Raw genomic sequence first — 21924 nt, forward strand, 5'->3', positions numbered from 1 at the left:
CGGATGCTTAACCGACTGCGCCACCCAGGCACCCCTCTAGTAATATTTTTGATTTGAATTTACTTTGTTTGATATTAATATAGCTAAACTGTTTTATTACTAGAATTTACATGTTATATATTTTTCTGCCTCTTTATCTCTAACTTATTGTTAATTTTTTTTTTTTAACTTTTAAGAGAGAGAGAGAGAGTGCACATGTATGAGTGGGAGAGAGGAAGGGGGGGCAGAGAGAGAGAGAGAGAGAAGCTCAAGCAGGTTCCACACTAAGCTCAGAGGAGGTATGTATGTATGTATGTATGTATGTATGTATGTATTTAGAGAAAGAGAGAGAGCATGCGGGTGGGGTGAGGGGGCAGAGGGAGAAAGAGAATCTCAAGCAGGCTCCACGTTGTCAGCATGGAACCCCTCTCGGGGCTCAATCTCATGACCCTGGGATCATGGCCCCAGCCAAAATCAATACTTCGGCATTTAACCTACTGAGCCACCCAGGCGCCCAAAGAAATGTTTTAAATATAAAGATAAGTTAGAGGGTGCCTGGGTGGCTCAGTGGGTTAAGTGATATTGAGCCCCACTGACAACGTGCCTGCTTGAGATTCTGCTTGAGAGCCTGCTTGAGATTCTCTTTCTCCCCCTGTCCCTTCACCAGCTTGCATGTGCTCTCTCCTTCTCAAAGTAAATAAATAAACTTAAAAAAAAAACATTGTTTATAAATGACATAAAGATGCATTTTATTTTATTCTACCAAAGACTTGAGAAGACCCCTTTGCAAATTTCTGGAGCTTTTTCTCTGCACAACTTCCTTCTCACTGGTACTCTGTTTTGCATATTCTAGACACTTTGGTCTCCAAGATCGTAATTCAGACTCCTCAATTAAGCAAGAGCATTGGGCTGTGCCTGATTTCCTTTTTCTCATGTCACAATTCTGAAATTGCCTCTGGGCAGGGTTCAACTCATCCCCCCCCCCCCAACCCCCGCTTCTCTCAAGTATCACACTCCTGTGCTGCCTGTTGTCCAGTATTTTGAAGATAGTTGTTTCATATCTTTTGTCCAGTTTGGAGTCAAGCTACTTTTTCATGAGCAAAAACTAAGATCTATAGTATAGGTGATTTGTAGGAGACAAATGCAATGTTGGAACATGATATTTAAATTTATTATTTCTTTCTGAATCTAAGTAACATATTATGAGTTGTGTTAACAAACAGTACAAAGATTGCTCACATAAGAAATTAACAAAATGATCTAAACTCTACCATGACTCAAAAAGTATTATCTAACTTGAGTGCATTACTTACCTCGACTCTTAGCTTGTTGGGGGCTGTAACTGGGACCTGGTATCTGCTCTTGTTGCCTGAACCTGCTAACCCATAGCCACTATGCATGACTATATTTCCATCGACATTGGTCAGGCTGGTGTCCAGATTGGTAATGCTTGCTGGTAACTCTATTGCCTGGAACACAGCATCCAACTCAATGGCCAGATGCTAAGTGACAAGACCATTGTGGGGAGGAGGAGATGACTCGTTTAACATTTGTTCAGTGAGACAGGTGCTGGAAAGCACGTGCCCAGGGCAGTGTTTGTAGACCTGGAACCCACAGTCATTGATGAAGTTTGCACTGGCACCTCCCACCAGGTTTTCCACCCAAAGTAGTTCATCACAGGTAAGGATAATGCTGCCTATAGCTACACCCAAGGGAACTACACCACTGACAAGGAGAACATTGACCTTGTCTTGGACCGAATTGGGAAATCAGCTGGCCAGTGCCCAGGTCTTCAAGGCTTCTTGGTTTTCCACAGCTTTGGAGGGGGAACTGGCTCTGGGTTCATCTCGCTGATGATGGAACATCTGTTTGTCAATTATGGAATCAAATTCAAGCTGGATTTCTCCATTTACCCAGCCCCTGAATTTTCCATAGCTGTAGTTGAGCCCTATAACTCCATTCTCACTACTCATACCATCCTGGAGCACTCTGATTGTGCCTTCATGGTAGACAATGAGGCCGTGTATGACATCTGCCATAGAAAGTGCAATATTGAACACCCAACCTACACTAACTTCGTTGCCTTATTAGCCAGAGTGTGTTTCCATCACTGCTTCCCTCAGATTAGATGGAGCCCTGAATGTTGATCTGACAACATTCCAGACCAACCTGGTGCCCTATCCTCGCATCCACTTCCCCTGCCCACAAATACTCCTGTCATCTCTGCTGAGAAAGCCTACAATGAACAGTTTCTGTAGCAGAGGTCAACAATGCATGCTTCGAACCAGCCAACCAGGTGAAATGTGCCCTCTGGCATGGTAACTACATGGCTTTCTGCCTGTTGTACCATGGCAATGTGTTCCCAAAGGTGTCAATGCTGCCATTGCCACCATCAAGACCAAGCATTCCATCCGGTTTGTGGGCTGGTGCAGCACTGGCTTCCAAGTTGTCATTAATTACCAGCCTGTGGTACCTGGTGGAGACCTGGCCAAAGTACAGAGAGCTGTGTGCACGCTGAGCAACACCAGAGCCATTGCTGAGGTCTGATCTTGTCCGGACCACAAGTTTGACCTGATGTATGCCAAGCGTGCTTTTGTTCAGTGGTATACGGGTGAGAGTATGAAGGAAGGAGAGTTTTCTGAGACCTGTGAGGACTCTGCTGCCCCTGAGAAGGATTATGAAGTGGGTGTGGATTTTGTTGAAGGAGAGAGTGAAGAAGAAGGGGAGGAACATTAATTACCATTCCTTTCAGCCCTGAAGCATGTCCCACTCAGAACTTCAGCTTCCACATTAGCTGAAAGCTTTCTGGTTAGATTGTCTTCACTTTTCACTGCGATCATGTCTTACTTTTCCTTGTGTACCTGTAAGATTTGTCCATCATACCTCAAAGTAAGAAAGAAAGAAAAAAAAAGTGTGTTATTTCATTTGGCCATACTGTCAATAGAACACAAATAATGTAAAATCTTGATTGTTATAAGGCACTTAGTAATTTTTCTGAAAAGGCAGGAAAATAAATTATATGTAATATATAATAACTTATCATTTAGGTGTATCTTTATTTTATTACTGATATCAACATCCCTGGCCCATCAATAGATCGACCCAGACACGTGCAATAATTAAATCTAGTTGTCTTTGAAATTTTGCCAAGTTTCAATAACATTATAACAATCATTTTATAGATTTGATTTTTTTTCAAATTAAAAAAATTTTGTTTACATTTATTTATTTTTTGAGGGAGTGAGACAGAGTGTGAGCTGGGAGGGGCAGAGAGAGAAGGACACACAGAATCTGAATTAGGCTCCAGGCTCTGAGCAAGCATTCAGCACAGAACCCGATGCAGGGCTCGAACCCACGAACCATGAGACCATGCATGACCTGAGCTGAAGTCAGATGCTCAACCGACTGAGCTACCCAGGCGCCCCTATGGATTTGATTTTTGTTACAAAGGTATATTTTTCAAGGTGAAGACAAAACACATTTTATTTAATACTTCATTAACTTGATACTTAGGCATGTGGTATGTAGGCCTCTATTTGTTCTCTTTCCTCAGTCCTGCTGATGGTAGTGGTGGGCCTGTGGGAGAAGCAACCAAATTAAAAAAGTTAGGTATCAGGGGCGCCTGGGTGGCTTAAGCCAGATGGTTAAGCATCTGACCTGGGCTCAGGTCGGCTCAGGTCGGTTCAGGTCACCTCAGGTCGGCTCAGGTCACCTCAGGTCATGGTCTCATGGTTTGTGGGCTCGAGCCCCACATCGGGCTCTTTGCTGTCAGTGCAGAGCCAGCTTCGGATCCTCTGTTTCCTTTTCTCTCTGCCCCTCCCCTGCTCACACTCTCCCTCTCTCTCTCAAAAATAAAATAAGGAAAAAAGTCTTTAAAAAGAAAGTTAGGTGTCATATAGATGATTTGGTTTATCTGAGAAAGCTGAATCCAAAGCCAGTTGTGGGAAGGGCAATAAGCAACCATATTTCCACTGTAGCGTCTGCAAAAATCCCGATGTATTTAAAGCACAAAGTTACAAAATACGAAATGTTTTCATATTTACCTAAAAGACTTAAAATCCTCTGGTACAACCATACACTTTTCCAGGATAGATTCATTCCTGCTCTGAATTCTTTGAGCCTTTCTATATCTAATTATGTCGTTTACCTAGAAATTTGACACTCTGACAGTACTAATTAACAGTGAGCATCAGGAGCTATTTGTCAGTAAAATAATAACAATCTTAATAATTATATAATTGAGGACCTTATTTATGCCAGACATTGTGGGAAGTCTTAATGCGATTACCTCAAATTAGCATAACCTGGTAAAAAGAATCCCTCCCATTCCGCTGATAAAACACAACATAAAGAAAATAAACATTTTCTTTATTTTATTTTATTATTTTTTTTTTAATTTTTTTAATGTTTATTTATTTTTGAGACAGAGACAGAGCATGAACGGGGGAGGGGCAGAGAGAGAGGGAGACACAGAATCAGAAACAGGCTCCAGGCTCTGAGCCATCAGCCCAGGGCCCGATGCGGGGCTCGAACTCACGGACCGTGAGATCGTGACCTGGCTGAAGTCGGACGCTTAACCGACTGCGCCACCCAGGTGCCCCCATTTTCTTTATTTTAAATCGCATAATTATTTATGAGGGGATTTTGTAATTTCAGTTACTATAGAAGGAGGGTAGACAGTAGACACACAGTAAAGAAAAGCACAGACAGTGCCTGCCACCATGGAATTTGCAGTTCTTGGAAGACACACATTAAACAATGAATTACATGACATTTAATGTATAGGGTTATAAACGTTGAAGAGACATCACTGACCACTCTGGCTAAAAGCCTTGGTGTGCTGGAAGACAGACTATGAAATATTTAATAATTTGGGGTCAAGAGCCAGAATCCCTCAAATCACATGATTTTTGAGATGAAAATACCAGAGTCAATGTCATGCAAATGAGCAGCTGTGGTTAGAGGCAGTTTAAATAGGATTATAAAGATTAGAGGGAGCTGACAAAGCAAGACTGGGAACCAAACTAAAAGTAGCCTACTAAAACAGATAATCCAATGTGGCTATGTTCTTTCCACCAGTCAAGGTTACTGCGGGTCCCAGGAAGAGAAATCCATTGATAGACTGGGTCAGGCTAATCACATTGGAGGGGGAAACAAAACAAAATAAAATCAAACACACTCTTACCCTTTTTAGCCTGGAAAAATATCCTAGTATGTATGTTTTATATATGAAAACAACATTCCTACTTACCTTCCATTTCAGCAGAGATAATTTTCCCCTGGCAGCCTTCCAGTCTAGCTCCTTTTCTCCCCAAATCTTAGGGCTCCTTGTAAGTGCTTCCTCAGCTCCTGAGCACCTTGTATTATAAGCATCTCTTCTTTTGCCTATCTCTCTCCTGTGTACTGTCTCCAGGAAAAAGTCTTGTTTATTATGCTCCCAAACCTTAGAACAGTGCCCAGCACAGTGTGGTGCTTAGAAATTACATGTTCAATGAATGAATAAACACCTGGACTAATTCTATGCCTTTATGAAGGATTATTATTTCACATTGTTAAGTGCTCTACACATAAAATACAGGGTTTTTTATTAAAAAAAAAATGAATGGGGCGCCTGGGTGGCTCAGTCAGTTAAGCGTTCGACTTTTGGTTTTGGCTCAGATCATGATCTCACAGTTTGTGAGTTCAAGTCCCGCATCAGTGTTGAGCCTGCTTGGGATTCTCTGTCTCCCTCTCTCTCTCTGCCCCTCCCCTGCTCACCCTCTATCTCTCTTTCAAAACAAGTAAATAAATAAACTTAAAAAAAATGAATTACTTATTTGGTCACACTTACTAGAATTATATAATAAATTATTTAGAGAGAAGGTATAAATAATAGCTCTACAGCTTTCAATAAGGCAGTTATTTAATGGCTGCGTGTACCTTGCTATCGAAGTCCCATTACAATATATGGAGGACAGGTGAGGCTTAAGCAAAATGCTTCAAAGCTCCCGCTTAGGTGCAGTCCGAGGGCTTAGAGGAAAGGGAAAGAGCGGGAGCACACATTTATTGCGTATACCAAATGGGTGTATGCTCTATAACCATGCTCCATTTATCTTCACAAAAACCTAATGGAGTAGGCATTACACTTTCATTTTACAGATAAGGGAATTGAAGCTCAGAAAGATGAAGTCATTTTCTCTACGCAGCTACTACGCATTATCCCAAGAATCAGTAACATTCATTTCATCCTTAATTATAGTTTTGGAGTGGAAAGGTACAAGAAGGAAGTGTAAGAGCTGGTGAAAAGAAAGGTGCATTGAAGATGAAACAAATGAATCATTCCAAGGAGTAAAGAATTTTGTGTGGGGGGAGGGGGAGGGAGAGAGGAGAAAGAAGGAGAGGGAGAGGGACAGGGAGAGAGAGAGACATTTGAGGAGGACAGAAGCAGGAAAATGTTTACCCTTTGCCCAGAAGGCTGACCTAAAGCCTGCATAAGTTCGGATGAGGATCAAATATGTTCTGTTTGCTACATTCTTTAAGGGTCTCACCACTGCCTCACCAATAGTTAATATTGAACTGAGTGATAAGCGCCAGAGGAATCTTACAAAAGTAGTTTTAGGAGTAGAAATGCAAAGAAATTTGAAGACATTTTTGTAATCTGATACTCTCTGCATGCCTCCTTCCCTTTGGTTACTAAGTAAGTATATAACCACCAACCTCACACAGCGAAAAGTCCTGTCCCTGTACTACTTAAATACACTTACTAAGTTGAGCCATAAGTGTCTCAAGAATTGTTTGTGATTGTTGCCCTCAATGACCTCACGTTAAGATTCATTGGGGCAAGAGCTATTTTATAATTATAACAAATTCTATGAAGTTTCATGATGTCAACCAGGAGTTAAGCTGGCAGGAGGAAGAAAGGTTTGTTAGAATGATTGTTCCAACTATTTAGTTCATTAAGTCATTTGATAAAGTTTCAAGTAAGAAACAATCCATAAGAAAATGAATATTCTGTGGAGATACATGGGAACAAATTCCCAATCTGGTCATCTTGTTTTATTTTTAGGTATATTTATTTTAGTTATGTCTTTCACATGTGAGATAGGATTAGAAAAAGATTGCTCTAATTAAACCTAGTATATTTCTTAACCAAAACATGCATTTTTAACTTTTAAAAGAAACCAGGCAGGGGCGCCTGGGTGGCTCAGTTGGTTTAGTGTCTGACTTTTTTTTTTTTTTTTAATTTTTTTTTTTTAACGTTTTATTTATTTTTGAGACAGAGAGAGACAGAGCATGAACGGGGGAGGGGCAGAGAGAGAGGGAGACACAGAATCGGAAGCAGGCTCCAGGCTCTGAGCCACCAGCCCAGAGCCCTACACGGGGCTCGAACTCACAGACCGCCTGATCGTGACCTGAGCTGAATTTGGCCGCCTAACCGACTGAGCTACCCAGGCGCCCCGAGTGTCTGACTTTTGATTTTGGCTCGAGTCATGATCCTAGGGCCTTGGGATCAAGCCCCCCGTCAGGCTCAGTGCTGAGTGTGGATCTTGCTTAAGTTTTTCTCTCTCTCTCCTCCTGCTCCTCTCCTCCACTTGCTCTCTCTCTCAAAAAAAATTTTTTTAATTAAACAATAATGAAACCAGGCAAATTTATTTCATTATAAATGAAGCTTAACTCTGCTATTTGTCTTTTAAAAATTAGAATACTAGCCACTGTCAATTGTTTACTTTTGGGACTGTAAAACAAATTCTTCATATTAATATAGTTCCTTTTAATCCTTATAACAAATCTATCAGATATTATCATGTCCATTCCATGAATACTGAAACTGGGGCCCAGAAGGTTCACTTACCATGCTCCAAGTCCCAGAACTAGTGAACCATGGAGCTGAGATGCAAACTCAGGCCTGGGACTCTAATCCTCTGCACATAAATCTAGCACAGTGTCATAGAAACCACCTTCCCCCCAAACGGGGGAACAATAATTGGCATAAGACAGGCAGAGGCAAAGTCAACACTAGCGTTAAGACTGAAAGAGTCTTGGAGTGCCTGGGTGGCTCAGTCAGTTAAGCATCCGACTTCCGCTCAGGTCATGATCTCGCCATCCATGAGTTGGGGCCCCTGGGCAGGCTCTGTGCTGACAGCTCAGAGCCTGTAGCCTGTTTCAGATTCTGTGTCTCCCTCTCTCTCTGCCCCTCCCCCACTCACACTGTCTCTCTGTCTCTGAAAAATGAATAAACCTTAAAAAAATTTTTAAAAAAGGCTGAAAGAGTCTTCTGTATTAGACAACGAGTAGCAATTTTCTGAAAACCCTTAGTCCCAAGAAGTAAGATCTAGCTGAGAATATGAAGAAAGTCCACAAAGGGTCTGACTCCTTTCCTGAATGATAGATCCAAACTGGCTGATTAAGACATTTAAAATACTTCAAGGAGAAAATTTCTTAGATGTGAAGAGCAGACTGATAATACAAAAACGATAGTTAAAAACTATAATTTTTGAGCACTTACCTGCAGATAAAATGCTAAGGGGTTTACAGGTGCATGCAGATGATAGTGTTTTCTCATATGCAATGCTTTTCGCTGTTGCTGTTAGAGACACATTGCTGATATGGGTGGCCTGGTTTGATTTTTAGTGCTCATACCTTCCAGATATTAGGGCAGTGTGGTGCTCTGGAGTCAGATAGGACTTGCTGCAGGCTTGACAGATAAAAAACAGAACACCCAGTTAAATTCTAATTTCTGACAAACATCAAATAATTTTTTAGTATAAGTCTGTCTCAAGTAATATGTGGGCTATACTTATATTGTATTTTTATTTGCTGAATCTGGGAACCCTATCAGGATGTAAATTCCAGCTAACTCTGGCATAATACTAGCTATTTTGTCCCTGAGGACATTACTTCACCTCCCAGCCTTCCTTTCTTCCTCTGTAAAATGAAGTTGATACAGTACCTACCCCACAGGATTGTTAAGTTTTAAAACATTTATTTACCACTGAGAAAAGTTAAATTCCTTTCTGTCTTGAGAATTTCCCTTTGTGGGTCTCTTCATTACTTACTATCCTTTATATGGGTGATTTTAACATTTATTACCATTTCATGCTTTTTGAAATGTTTACAATTAATTTCATTGAGATGGGTTTGAGATACTGCCATATTATTCAAAGAAGGGGCTTATTTTCCTAAGGAGATTATGTAACTCTACTTAAAGAGACTGACACAATAACATTTTAGCATAAAACCAAATTGTGACCAAAGTGGCTACATTGATTAGTTTGGAGGAAGTTTATAACAGAGTGGATTTATCAAACACACCCATTCTAGCAGTTTAAAGGGTATGTTTTTAACTACAAGATGGCAAACACATAAGTTAAAATAGTATATTTGGTAACACATTGATTGAAAAATTGAAGGAAGTCAAATTACAAATGATAATCTTTTACTTAATGTTGTGAGGTCAAACAGGTAAACAGATTTTCTGGAAATTATACTGGCAATACAAATTGGAAGTAATAAGAATGGTAATACAGTTTAATCTAGTAATCTCATTTCTAAGAAAATAGTAATCACAGGTATATACAATGATTTAAAAATAAAAACATTCACTCAAAATGGATGAAAGACCTAACTGTGAGACAGGAAACCATAAAAATACTAGAGGAGACGGGGTGCCTGGGTAGCTCAGTAGGTTGAACATCCGACTTGGGCTGAGGTCATGGTCTCGTGGTTTGTGAGTTCGAGCCTCGTGTCGGGCTCTGTGCTGACAGCTCAGAGCCTGGAGCCTGCTTTGGATTCTGTGTCTCTTCTGCTCTCTGCCCCTCCCCTGCTCATGCTCTGTCTCTCTGTCTCTCAATTATAAAGAAATGTTAAAAAAAAATTTAAAAAATGCTAGAGGAGAAAGCAGGCAAAAACCTCTTTGACCTGGCCCGCAGCAACTTCTTACTCAACACCTCTCCAGAGGCAAGGGAAACAAAAGCAAAAATGAACTATTGGGATCTAATCAAGATAAAAAGCTTCTGCACAGCAAAGGAAACAATCAGCAAAACTAAAAGCAACCAACGGAATGGGAGAAGATATTTGCAAATGACATATCAGATAAAAGGCTAGTATCCAAAATCTATAAAGAACTTATCAAATTCAACACCAAGAAATATAAACAATCCAGTGAAGAAATGGGCAAAAGACACAAATGGACACTTTTCCAAAGAAGACATCCAGATGGCTAACAGACACATGAAGAAATGCTCAACATCACTCATCATCAGATAAATACAAATCAAAACCACAATGAGATACCACCTCACACCAGTAAGAATGGCTAACATTAACAACTCAGGCAACGACAGATGCTGGTGAGGATGTGGAGAAAGAGGGATTCTTTTTCATTGCTGGTAGGAATGCAGACTGGTGCAGGCACGCTGGAAAGCAGTATGGAGGTTCCTCAAAAATTAAAAATAGAACTACCCTACTACCTACCAATTGTACTACTAGGTATTTATCCAAAGGATACAAGTGTGCTGTTTCAAAGGGACACATGCACCCCAATGTTTATAGCAGCGCTATCGACAATAGCCAAAGTATGGAAAGACCCCAAATATCCATCAACAGATAAATGGATAAAGAATATGTGGTATACACACACACACACACACACACACACACACACACACAATGGAGTACTACTTGGCAATGAAAAAGAATGGAATCTTGCTATTTACAACTATGTGGATGGGATTAGAGGGTGTTATGCCATGCGAAATTAGTCAGAGAAAGACAAATGTCATATGACTTCACTCATATATGGAATTTAAGATACAAAACAAATGAACATAAGGGAAGGGAAGCAAAAATAATATAAAAACAGGATGGGGGACAAAACATAAAAGACTCCTAAATATAGAGAACAAACTGAGGGTTCTTGGAGGGGTTGTGGTTGGAGGGCTGGGCTATATGGGCAAGGGACATTAAGGAAGACACTTGTTGGGGTGGGTGTTATATGTAGGGGATGAATTACTGGATTCTACTCCTGAAATCATTATTGCACTATATGCTAACTAACTTGGATGTAAATTAAAAATAAATAAATAAATAAAATAACATAACATAAAATAAAATAAAATAAAATATAAATATTTTAAAATAAAATAAAAAATAAATAAAATAAAATAAAATAAAATAAAAATAAAATAAAATAAATATAAAAATAAAAAATAAAATAAAAATAAAATAAAATAAATATAAAAATAAAATAAAATAAAATAAAAATAAAAATAAAATAAAATAAATAAATTAAGTTAAATAAAATAAAAATAAAGACATTCACTTTGAAAAATTTAGACTAGAGGAAATATGTCCAATGAAAGGGAAATCAGTCAATAAATTATGGAATAATGGAAGATAAAATATTATGCAGTCTTCTAAAGGATGCTGTAGGACATACTTAGTAATATAAAAATGACAACAATATAATATTAAAGAAAACCAGAATGATTTTATATAAAAACTGTCTATATGAATGTCTAAACGAAAATGTTAATATTGATTATGATAACAATAGGAGTAGGGTAAGAATATATTTCAGTATTTTTTCTTCCTTTCTATAATATCCAAATCTTATGAAACATGTTATTTTATGATTAGAAATTAAATATTATTTAAAAAATCCTGAAACCCAAAAGTCAACTTTCCAAAACAAAAGAGTACTCAGTACTGGCCTCATTTTCTCTGCTCAGCATTGTGGGGTATTTCCCCTTTTGGGAGCCTTGCAGTCCGTTGGGTGCTGAGGCCATTTAACTGAAACAATAAACATTACTGGGTTGTTCGACGGCTAATTAGTCAGCAGGACAAATAGTTCAAGTACTGGAAAAAGAATGATGTATTTTTGGAGCTGATAGTTTGAAATGAAAGCAGTTTTGCTAAATAGAGACAGTATTGGGGCGCCTGGGTGGTGCAGTGGGTTAAGCGTCCGACTTCAGCCAGGTCACCATCTCGTGGTCCGTGAGTTCGAGCCCCGCGTCGGGCTCTGGGCTGATGGCTCAGAGCCTGGAGCCTGTTTCAGATTCTGTGTCTCCCTCTCTCTCTGCCCCTCCCCCGTTCATGCTCTGTCTCTCTCTGTCCCCAAAAATAAATAAACATTGAAAAAAAAAATTTTTTTTTTAAATAAATAAATAGAGACAGTATTTATTTCATGCTGTTCTATTTTCAGTCAAAAGCCAAAGTTTTGTAACTGTGTAAACTGTCAAATGTCGCACTAAAAATTCTTAAGGAAATTTATTTTGGGGTCATTAGAATAACATTTAGATGCTAACTGGCATATCTTAATGTTTTTTCATAGCTGAAGTATGAATTACTCTTTCAGGCAAGTTCAGACTTACCCTATTTTTATCTCTTGCCCAGGTGTATTTCACACATGCAATTATTTCGCAAAATACACAATAAACAGATCAATGAATGAATAAATGCACCCTATTTATAGTTTAAGAGTTTTTAATATGATGGCACTGTATTTAGAAATGTAATCATACTTTGTAAAAACCTAAACAATTCTTTCAAGAATTCACCCTGGATGAATTGATAGTGTCATTTTAATAAAATCCATTAGGCAGTATTACCTTTGGCTAACTTTACTTTCAGATTTGTTAAGAGGTGCATGTAGTTCTGAGAAACCTCCTTTTATCCCTCACTCTTATACATATTAATGAGCTCCAGCTCCAGCTAAGGATAATGGTGATTTGGTTGCTGTTATTTTCATCCGTATATAAATCCGCAAATCCAATACCGACTCATGAAAATCCTCCTTTGGCAATGCCACAGAATTGTTTCTTTCTTTGGGAATGATTAAGAAAACTAGCCGTTTTCACATGTTTAAAGAAAGGAAAAAGATCTGTATATTTATTATTTAAAAAAATTAGGACCTGGCTTTTGACAATGTCAAGATTTGCACTATCTCCCTGTTTGTTTTGGATATACTACTGACTTCTGTTTCTAGAAGACACAGATACATTGCTTAAGCAACCAAAGGTAAGAACCCAGTAGTAATTACTGTTGTATTTTCACATATGTTTATACCTCTGTTTTGATTTATTAAAATATCAGCATTTGCTTTGTTTTCTGTTACGTGCTTTCTATTTACAGCAATGATTGCTTGTATCTTTATTGACTTCTCTGTAGTTTTGTCAGATAAATGAATATTACACTAAAATACATTTTTAGTTAAAAGTAATAATAAATAAATACCTGGTAATATGATTCTGTTAATCAGAATATCGCAGTTTGCTTTTTGCAAATTTCAAGTTCATTTTTAGAAGCCAGAAACAATAACTTTGGCAGATGTGTCTTTTTTCAAAGGAAGTGTCTTATGCTGGGTTTTCTTTCTCTTTAAAATGTTTGAAGATTGAACACCATTAAATTCGTATATATCTTAATAAAAAATTAATTCCTGAAAACATGAGCTTTAACTCATTGAGAGCTTCTTAAGTGTTAGATACTTCTAAGCATTATTATAGCAACCTGCACACTTCCTTTTAGAGATAAATAAGTGTTCTAAGGAGATTAAGAGGGTTCCTCAAGGTAAAATATTATTGTCGTGTGATGGAGACAGAACTGAAATCACCTTGCCTTCTTTTAATTCTCCATGATAGTCAGTATATTTTAATTAGACTTTTAAAAACTATTATTATTTACTGTCATGTTTTATTTTTATAAATTTAAAAACTACTCTTTATCACTTTTATTGTGTCAAGAATACAAAATTATAAATACTTGTCATTTCATTCTGTATTACAAAGCAAGGTGTTGTTAAACTAAGCTTTTAAAATGTTCTTATTAATAAACACACGGTTTCTGACATTTTGGTTTTTTTCATTTATATAACCCTTAATTGATTCATTTAATTACATTCATTTTTTTGCTTAACATTCTTTCCATAAACATCTTTCACTCATGTCTTTGTTAGATCAAGCAGGCAAAGGAAACAGGATGGTGTGTGTGTGTGGGGGGGGAAGCATCAGAGAGAAACTGTAAATAAAAGCCCTAATAGTTACTGATTACACTTTATATATCATAGAGGGTACACCCTCTTTTCTCTACACTTGGAATGTTTATAAATTGGTCACAAAATGATCTCGGTAAGGCAAAAAAGCATACAGGCTATAATCTCTGCCAACAGTCAAAGTTAGAAATTAATAAGTAAAGTTTATATTAAAGACCCTACCCTTAGGAATAAAAAAAAAATACTGAGGGTAAACTTGGGGGTGGGGGAAGAATCATCAAAAACTTCTTTAATTGAAGATAGAAAAACAGCAATTATAGATTTTCCTTTTCATGGAGGTAATTTTTTAGGCCGTGATGTTAATATGTGTAAAAGATCTGGATAAAATAGATTATTTTCTATAAAAACAAATGTAAAAAAAACAAATTCAATGTACATTTAATTTAGGAAGTAAAAATTCAATTGATGAAAAATTATGGGCAAAAGTGAGAAGAGTCCAAGAACTTCTTCCAAAAAAAAGCCACTTGTAACTTAAAATTTTTTACTCAATAATTTATTCAACAAATGTTTAATTAGTACCTATTATGTGAAAGGCATTGTCTTAGCCAGAAACTTTGGTTTGTTTCTTACTGTGTCCTCATCAATAGGTCTAAGGAATAAATCCACATAATGCCAGAACCTTTCACCTTGGGTAAAAGTACACGAGAATTTGGATAGCATATTTTAGGTTTTGGCTATGGCACTAACCAAACTTCCCACAGCTACATCCCCTTAAAGGAGAAATATAACGTACCTTCCCTTCAGCAGACAACTGTTGTGCGAAGATTTTGAACTATGCTATGAACTATGCTAATATAGGCAAAAAAAAGCATACAGGCTACATTCTCCATCCACTCTACATGGGGGACAAATAGTTATATTTATGCCTAATTGTTCTCACATGAACAAACGTTCCATGGTACACAAATTTAGCTTTAATTCATATAGTTTTAGTTGATAAAAAGGTAACTGATAAAATTCAACATCTATTTTTGATATGATAGCAAATTAATAATAAAATAAAACTCTTTAACACAATAAATAATTTATCTGAAATCAACGTGCAAAAATAGGAGAAGCTCCAAAGTCTGAAATAAAACAAGGAGTGCCAGGGTATCTATTATTTAACATTGTTCAGTGACTTCTTTCAACACAATAAGACAAGAAAAATAAATAAATACAGTTTTCAGAGATAAAATTATCATTACCTATGGATGATATAATTGTCTACTCAGAGTACTCCAAAGGATCAATTTAAGACTATTAAAACTAATAAAAATGTCAATAAGATAATAGGCTACAAAATAAATATGTAAATTAATAGTTCCCAGTCAATACAATAAAAATAGATCTTATTTTCAAATAAACATTTAACTATGTATAATGCATTTAATAGGAAATGTACATGCTTATTTAAAGGAAATAATAAAGACTTGGGGCGCTTGGCTAGCTCAGTTGGAAAAGCATGCTACTCTTGATCTCGGGGTTGTGAGTTCGAGCCCCATGTTGGATGTAGAGATTACTTAAAAATAAAATTTAAAAAAAATAAAGAAAATGATAAAGACTTACAAAGTAGATTTTTAAAGCCATCGATAAATGAGATGTCCCTTGTCATGTGATTTTATTTTCTTATTATTTTTTTAATGTTTATGAGTGAGAGAGAGACAGAGAGACAGAGAGCAAGCAGGGGAGGGGCAGAGAGAGAGAGGGAGACACAGAATCCGAAATAGGCTCCAGGCTCTGAGCTGTCAGCACAGAGCCCGATGCAGGGCTTGAACTCACAAACCTCAAGATCGTGACCTGAGCCGAAGTTGGCCCTTTAACTGACTGAGCCACCCAAGTGCCCCCCTTGTCATGTAATTTTAAAAGTTTTTTGTTTTTTTTGTTTTTTTTGTTTTTTTAAATTTTTTTTTTTCAACATTTATTTATTTTTGGGACAGAGAGAGACAGAGCATGAATGGCGGGGGAGCAGAGAGAGAGGGAGACACAGAATCGGAAACAGGCTCCAGGCTCTGAGCCATCAGCCCAGAGCCCGACGCGGGGCTCAAACTCACGGACCGTGAGATCGTGACCTGGCTGAAGTCGGACGCTTAACCGACTGCGCCACCCAGGCGCCCCTAAAAGTTTTAATATATTAAGCATGTTGATTCTCCCAAAATTCGTTCATACATTTAATGAAATATCTTTTTAAAACATATTGTGTTCCAGGGAACATTATTCTAAAGGCAACTGGGAATAATAAATGTACATGTTGTAGTGACGTAGAAATAGTTACTTAAGTGCAGTCTTTAACACGATGATGGGGTGTAGATGTTTATTACCTCTACATGTAGTGTAGATGTGGTGTTTGTGCAATACAATAAGTAACGAAAGTAAAACAATTTTTTTGGTTGTTTATTATGAGCCAGATATTATGTAAAGTGCTGCAGACATAAAAATCAGAGCTCACTGGTACCTGCTCTCAAGGCTGGTGGGAAAGACACCGCTATAAAGGGATCATCATAAAAGATCCACGCTCTGATAATAAGTGCTCCCCATTATCTGAGTGTTCAGGGAAACCACACACACCCAGGCATCTTCTTCCTGCCATTAGAAATACTTGCTCTTTTCTTCTTTCTTTACCTTTTTCACATGCTGGTTGCTCTGCCAAGAATGCTCATTTCCTCTCCTGTCTGGCAAACTACTCATCCTTCAAAATCCAAGTGCATATCCCCTGCTTTGGAAAGCTTTTTGTGAATCTCCCTGATGTACGGTGTTGCACACACACAAAATTGTCCCACTGGATTTTTATTACGTACCTGGTTCTCTTACTAACTTTTCTTGGCCCGGGAGCCTGTCTTCATCAACAGCCATCCTCTTTTCTTTCTCGCCTTCGCACCTCAGCGAGTTACGTGGTGCTGCTGTTTACACGGCCTGTGCTCATCAAATGTTGAGAAGCAAAAATATTGAGTGCAGATTGGATTACGTTCTCTGCAAATGGTTTGCAAGTCAAAATATCAGTACTCTTAAGGTGTTTCTTTTGGGTACAGGTATAAATTTGTAAGAAAAGCAGGAAAAAAATTATCCTAAATCTCAAATACTCGTTGTGACTGACAACATCTCCATATAATTAGAGTCCAGGGGACCTCAAGTGCTGAGTTCTAAGTATTTTTTGACTTTTATATGTTTCCTCAATTTTGTTATTTCCATAAAGTTTGTATTTGTGTTGTCCCAGGGCATATACAGAGAAAAAGGAAGTTCTCTGTCCTTAAGTAGCTTAGAGAATATTGGAAAAGTGGGACATTCACACGCAACCATAGATGTACGTACCAAGAAGTAAATGCTTAGGGCTAAAGAAATGATTTAATATATAGTCTCTCTCTGTCTCTCTCTCCCTCTCTCTCTCCCTTCATCTCTCTCTCTCCCTCTCTATGTATAATATATATAATTCATAATTTATTAATATATTTATTAATTTTGGGGGGGTCAGTTTTTAGAATTCTGACTGCTTTCTGATTTAAAGGAGAAAGTAGAAAGATAACACATTAAAGCCTCCGACCATTGCAAAAAATTCCTTGTTCTTACCCTTGATCAATAGAATGTATTGATTTTAAAGAAAACTTTCTTCAATGATATAAGGTTTTGCAATACCCCAATGTCATAATATATATGACTTTATAGTTAAAATCAATTCTTTAAATTTATTTGAAAAAGATCTCTAGTCAGTGGGAATGTAGGAGTGAACAAGACACAATTTTTTGCTCTAATGCACTTACATTTTCTGACATTTAAACCACTCTCTATCACTGTGTTTTCTTGTAAAATGTTTTAGCCAAGAAAAAGGGAATATTGGAAGATGTATTTATTTGGTTACTTGCTGGTTTTGTTCATTGGCTTTTGATCAACCAAGATTTTATTCTATGATGGTCACTCTATAAATTTCCTGTGGATTTTGAAGGGGATGGTAATGATTATAATAATTACGACTCTTTGGTGAAATTGTTTCTTCCTGAGAAAGAATCGTGTTTTCTTCATAAGTTGGTAACAAGTGACTTAGCAAGCCTGTCGGGTCCCAATGTTTGTTAAAGGCAGATAGAGCAACAGTGTTGTGCCAGCTCTGTTTTCGTTTTCACGGGAATTACAGGTTGTTTATAATCCTATAAAGATAATTATTAAATAGTTGCTCTGACCAATTTGACCTCTTAAAGTGATAGTTCAAGGGGAAGGGTTTAAAGAAAGATTATTTTAATCATTTAACTCTCTTTGTCTCCATGAGAAAGTTGATGGTCGCTTCTCTGAGCTTGGGGATTACATAAGAATATCATCAATTTGCATTTATATAGCCCTTCAATATTGCTTTCGAGGTATTTATGTGAGTTTTTTCCTTAGCCCCCCATAGAGAATCAATCATCACCTTGGACAGGGCAAGTATTATCATCTCCACTTTACAGCAGAGGCGACTGAAGCTCAGAGAGATCTCTCTGCCAAGATCTCACCGGCAATTTGGGGAAGAGCTGGGGCCAGAACCAACATCATTGCCAAGCAGGTGGTGGCTGTTTCCAGGCACTGGCTGCCTGTCTCTGGTACAGCCAGCAAAGCCTGTTCTGGGTGGTTACACAACTCTGGGAGGATTATTAAATATTAAGCAACAACCTTAACTCCGCAACTGAATACTGAGATTGGGCAAGGGCTGGGAAACATTATTTTAAAGAAAAAGTGCTGACACTAATTATTCTTGTTATGAAACAAAATTCCATTTAAGAATACTACCTTTTTTCCCATTAAAAAAAATAAATTAGGAGAAAATGCAGAAGCGCGCAAAGAAGAAAGTGAAAACACTAATGATCTCACCACTGAAAACTTAACATGTTTACCATTTAAGTGCTTACCCTTTGTATGCACATGTACACAATTTTTAATAAAATGGGATGATATTATAAATATTGCTGAACAATCGGTTTTTTCCTGCTTGACACAGTAGCGTGAACATTTCTACAAGTTGTTAAGTTATGCTCTTTAGAGAAAAAAATATCAAATTTATCCTTTTATTATTAAGTTAACACATGCCCATTGTATAAAACTTGAATAATACAGAGAACAATAGAGAGTGCTCCAAAACTGTTGTTTACAGTGTAGTGCATATAGTTCTGCACTCTTCTATGAGGCTGAATTTTACTGGTTGCCTTGGCAGATGAGAGTGCCTTCTTTAGAAAAGCTTTGCCCTGTTGGAGAAGGGTACATCATTTATTTTAGAAGGTACATATTTTACTTATTAGAGCCAATGTAACAATGTCCGAAAAACAAACACATCATTTATAATAATCATTTGGAACATTCACAAAGAAATCTACTCCAGAAAGCACTGGCACACAGCAATCCTTATTTATACAAGCTGAATCATCCTTGGCCCTCTTCAAATCATTAGGTGGTGTGGGTGCTCTGACCTGCTTAATATGTAACTATCCTCTTTTAAAGATAATGTTTTTGGGTGCCGGGGGGGAGCTTAGTCAGTTGAGCATCTGACTCTTGATTTTGACTCAGGGCATGATTCCAGGGTCATGGGATCAAGCCCCTCGTTGGGCTCCACACTGGTCATGGAGCCTGCTTAAGATTCTCTCTCCCTCTCCCTCTGCTCTGCCCCTGTGTGCCCACATGCTCTCTCTTCCTTTCTCTCAAAAAAAGAAAAGTAAAGATGATGCTTCAAAGTCTGCGTACTATGCTGGCCTTGCAAAATGAATGTCTCAGGTCAGTTTTCAATTTTATCCAGAAGTGGTATAAAAGTGCTTGGGTGACATAATATAGCCCATTATGGATCACGACATAGTAGAGAGATAATAGTTAACTGAGATTAGAGGAGTCAGATTGCTTTGTAAGCCATATACCGGTAAACACGCATTGCTATGTAATTGAAGGGACTTACAGATTAGTAAAGTACACAAATGACATCAGTTGATGGCAGAATTTTATGTTTATTTTAGCAAAGTAAAGTACAATTAATAGAGAATCAGGGTGCATATTCACGTAGGGGATAGTAATAATGTCTGATGCCTAGCAGGCATTTATTAAACACATGTTACATGTTGAATGGGTGAAAGAATCCAACTGAAGAAAAATTAGCCAAGAATATGAACATCTAATTCACAAAGAAGAAATCCAAATGACCAATGGACACATGCGACTTTTGCCACTTTACTAGTAAATGCAAATCAAAAAAGTTTTTACTCATCAAATTGGGGAAAACCTTAAAATTTGGCGTCAGGAAGGGTTGGTGAGGATGTTGGGGATATAGCACATTTGTATAGGGTTGGCAGGATACATAAAATGATATTCCACTTCGGGCAGTGATCTGGCTGGCTCTAATAACCTAAAACTAGAACTAACCATTCCATATTTGGATATGTACATAAGAACCACTCTCGCACATGTGTCTAAGGAGATATGCAGAGGAATTTTAATTTTGCTACAGCGCTGCTCACAATAGCAAAACACTAGAAAGAACCAATCTTTCGTTATTAGAGAGAAGAAATACACATAGAGAAAAGGAACACAATACGATACACGTAGACTGCAATATTTACAAACAATATTATAAAAGGAAAAAGCTCTGTATATTAGCATACTTTTCAAAACATAATTTTGAGTGAAAAAAGCAAGTTGCAAAATTATACACAGGTGAAGCTTTACATGCTTAAACAACATGTCCAAACTATACACTGATGGATGCATATGTAGGCATGTGGTAGGAGGGAGAATGGTCTGGAAGAACACACCCCAAATTTACAGTAGTGGTTGCTTCTGGGAGGTAGGGAACGGGACAGTAAGAACAGCACTGGGAGGTGGCAATTTCTTAAAGGGCTGTAACTTTAGGCATAAAGTTTTATTGTTTTTCACTTACCATAAAAGGTGTGGATGCAAATTTGACAAAAGGCAAAAGGTAACGATAATTCTCGGTGGTAGAACTATGGATGATATCATTTTTGTACTGTTTTGCATTTTGAAATAAGGGTCACTACGTGTATCCACTAAGTACTTAATTTATATGATACAAAATTTAAAAGGTACAAAATATTCCCTCTTCCTCTCCTATCATCTAGTCCCATCCATAGTTCCTCTTCTTAGAGGAAGGTAATCACTGGTACCAATTTCTTGTGGCATCTCTCCCTCTGTCTACACATGTGCGCGCACGCGTGTGCGTGCACACACACACACACACACACACACAGGAAATTATATATCCTTTTTCCCTGCACATGGTACTATATTATATCTTTGAGGACTTTCAATACCTGTTCATATAGAAGTGTCTTCTTATTAAAAAACTATTTTTAATGTTTATTTTTGAGAGAGAGAGAGAGAGAGAGCATGAGCAGGGGAGAGGCAGAGATAGAGGGAGACACAGAATCTGAAGCAGGCTCCAGGCTCTGAACTGTCAGCACACAGCCTGATATGGGGCTCGAACACACGAGCAGCGAGATCATGACCCGAACTGAAGTTGGGCGCTTAACCGACTGAGCCACCCAGGTGCCCCTCTTTGGGCTTCCTTTTTACAGCATCTGGCAGAGAACTTTGTATACAGTACTTATTTATTGAATTGGACGTAGACATTACTTGCTTGTTATGTATATATTCAATTCATTGCTAACATACAGAAAGAAAATGAAACTTTTATATTGATTTTTATCCTGAGACCTTGCCAAGTTTACTAATTTGTTCAATTTCCTTTTTTGTAGATTCTTTAGGGTTGTCGAATACACTATTATGTCATCTGCAAATAAAGATAGTTTAATTTCTTCACTGTATGGATATCTTTTATTTTTTTATATTTAAATATTTTGGGGGGCTTGTTGCAAGAGACAGCACAATGTTGAACACCTCTAAAATATCCTTGCCTTGTTCTTGACTTTAGGGAGAACATGTTCAGTCTTTTATCATTAAGTATGTTATTAATTATAGGTTTTTTG

The 21924-nt window shown here is 37.6% G+C and overlaps 1 protein-coding gene and 1 pseudogene across 1 annotated transcript in view; both read left to right on the forward strand.

Annotated features, from left to right (window-relative positions):
• Positions 1 to 1315: 1315 nt before the first annotated feature.
• LOC122478912 lies at positions 1316 to 2824 on the forward strand (annotated as a pseudogene).
• A 9880-nt stretch (positions 2825 to 12704) lies between these two features.
• Positions 12705 to 21924, forward strand: part of CNGA1 (cyclic nucleotide gated channel subunit alpha 1) — a 34534-nt gene continuing 25314 nt past the window's right edge. The window contains exon 1 of the mRNA XM_043572720.1: positions 12705 to 12975. The gene's annotated coding sequence lies outside the window, so the exon portion shown is untranslated. The remainder of the gene's footprint in view (positions 12976 to 21924) is intronic.

Source organism: Prionailurus bengalensis, chromosome B1 (assembly GCF_016509475.1).
Source record: "Prionailurus bengalensis isolate Pbe53 chromosome B1, Fcat_Pben_1.1_paternal_pri, whole genome shotgun sequence".
NCBI lineage: Eukaryota > Metazoa > Chordata > Mammalia > Carnivora > Felidae > Prionailurus > Prionailurus bengalensis.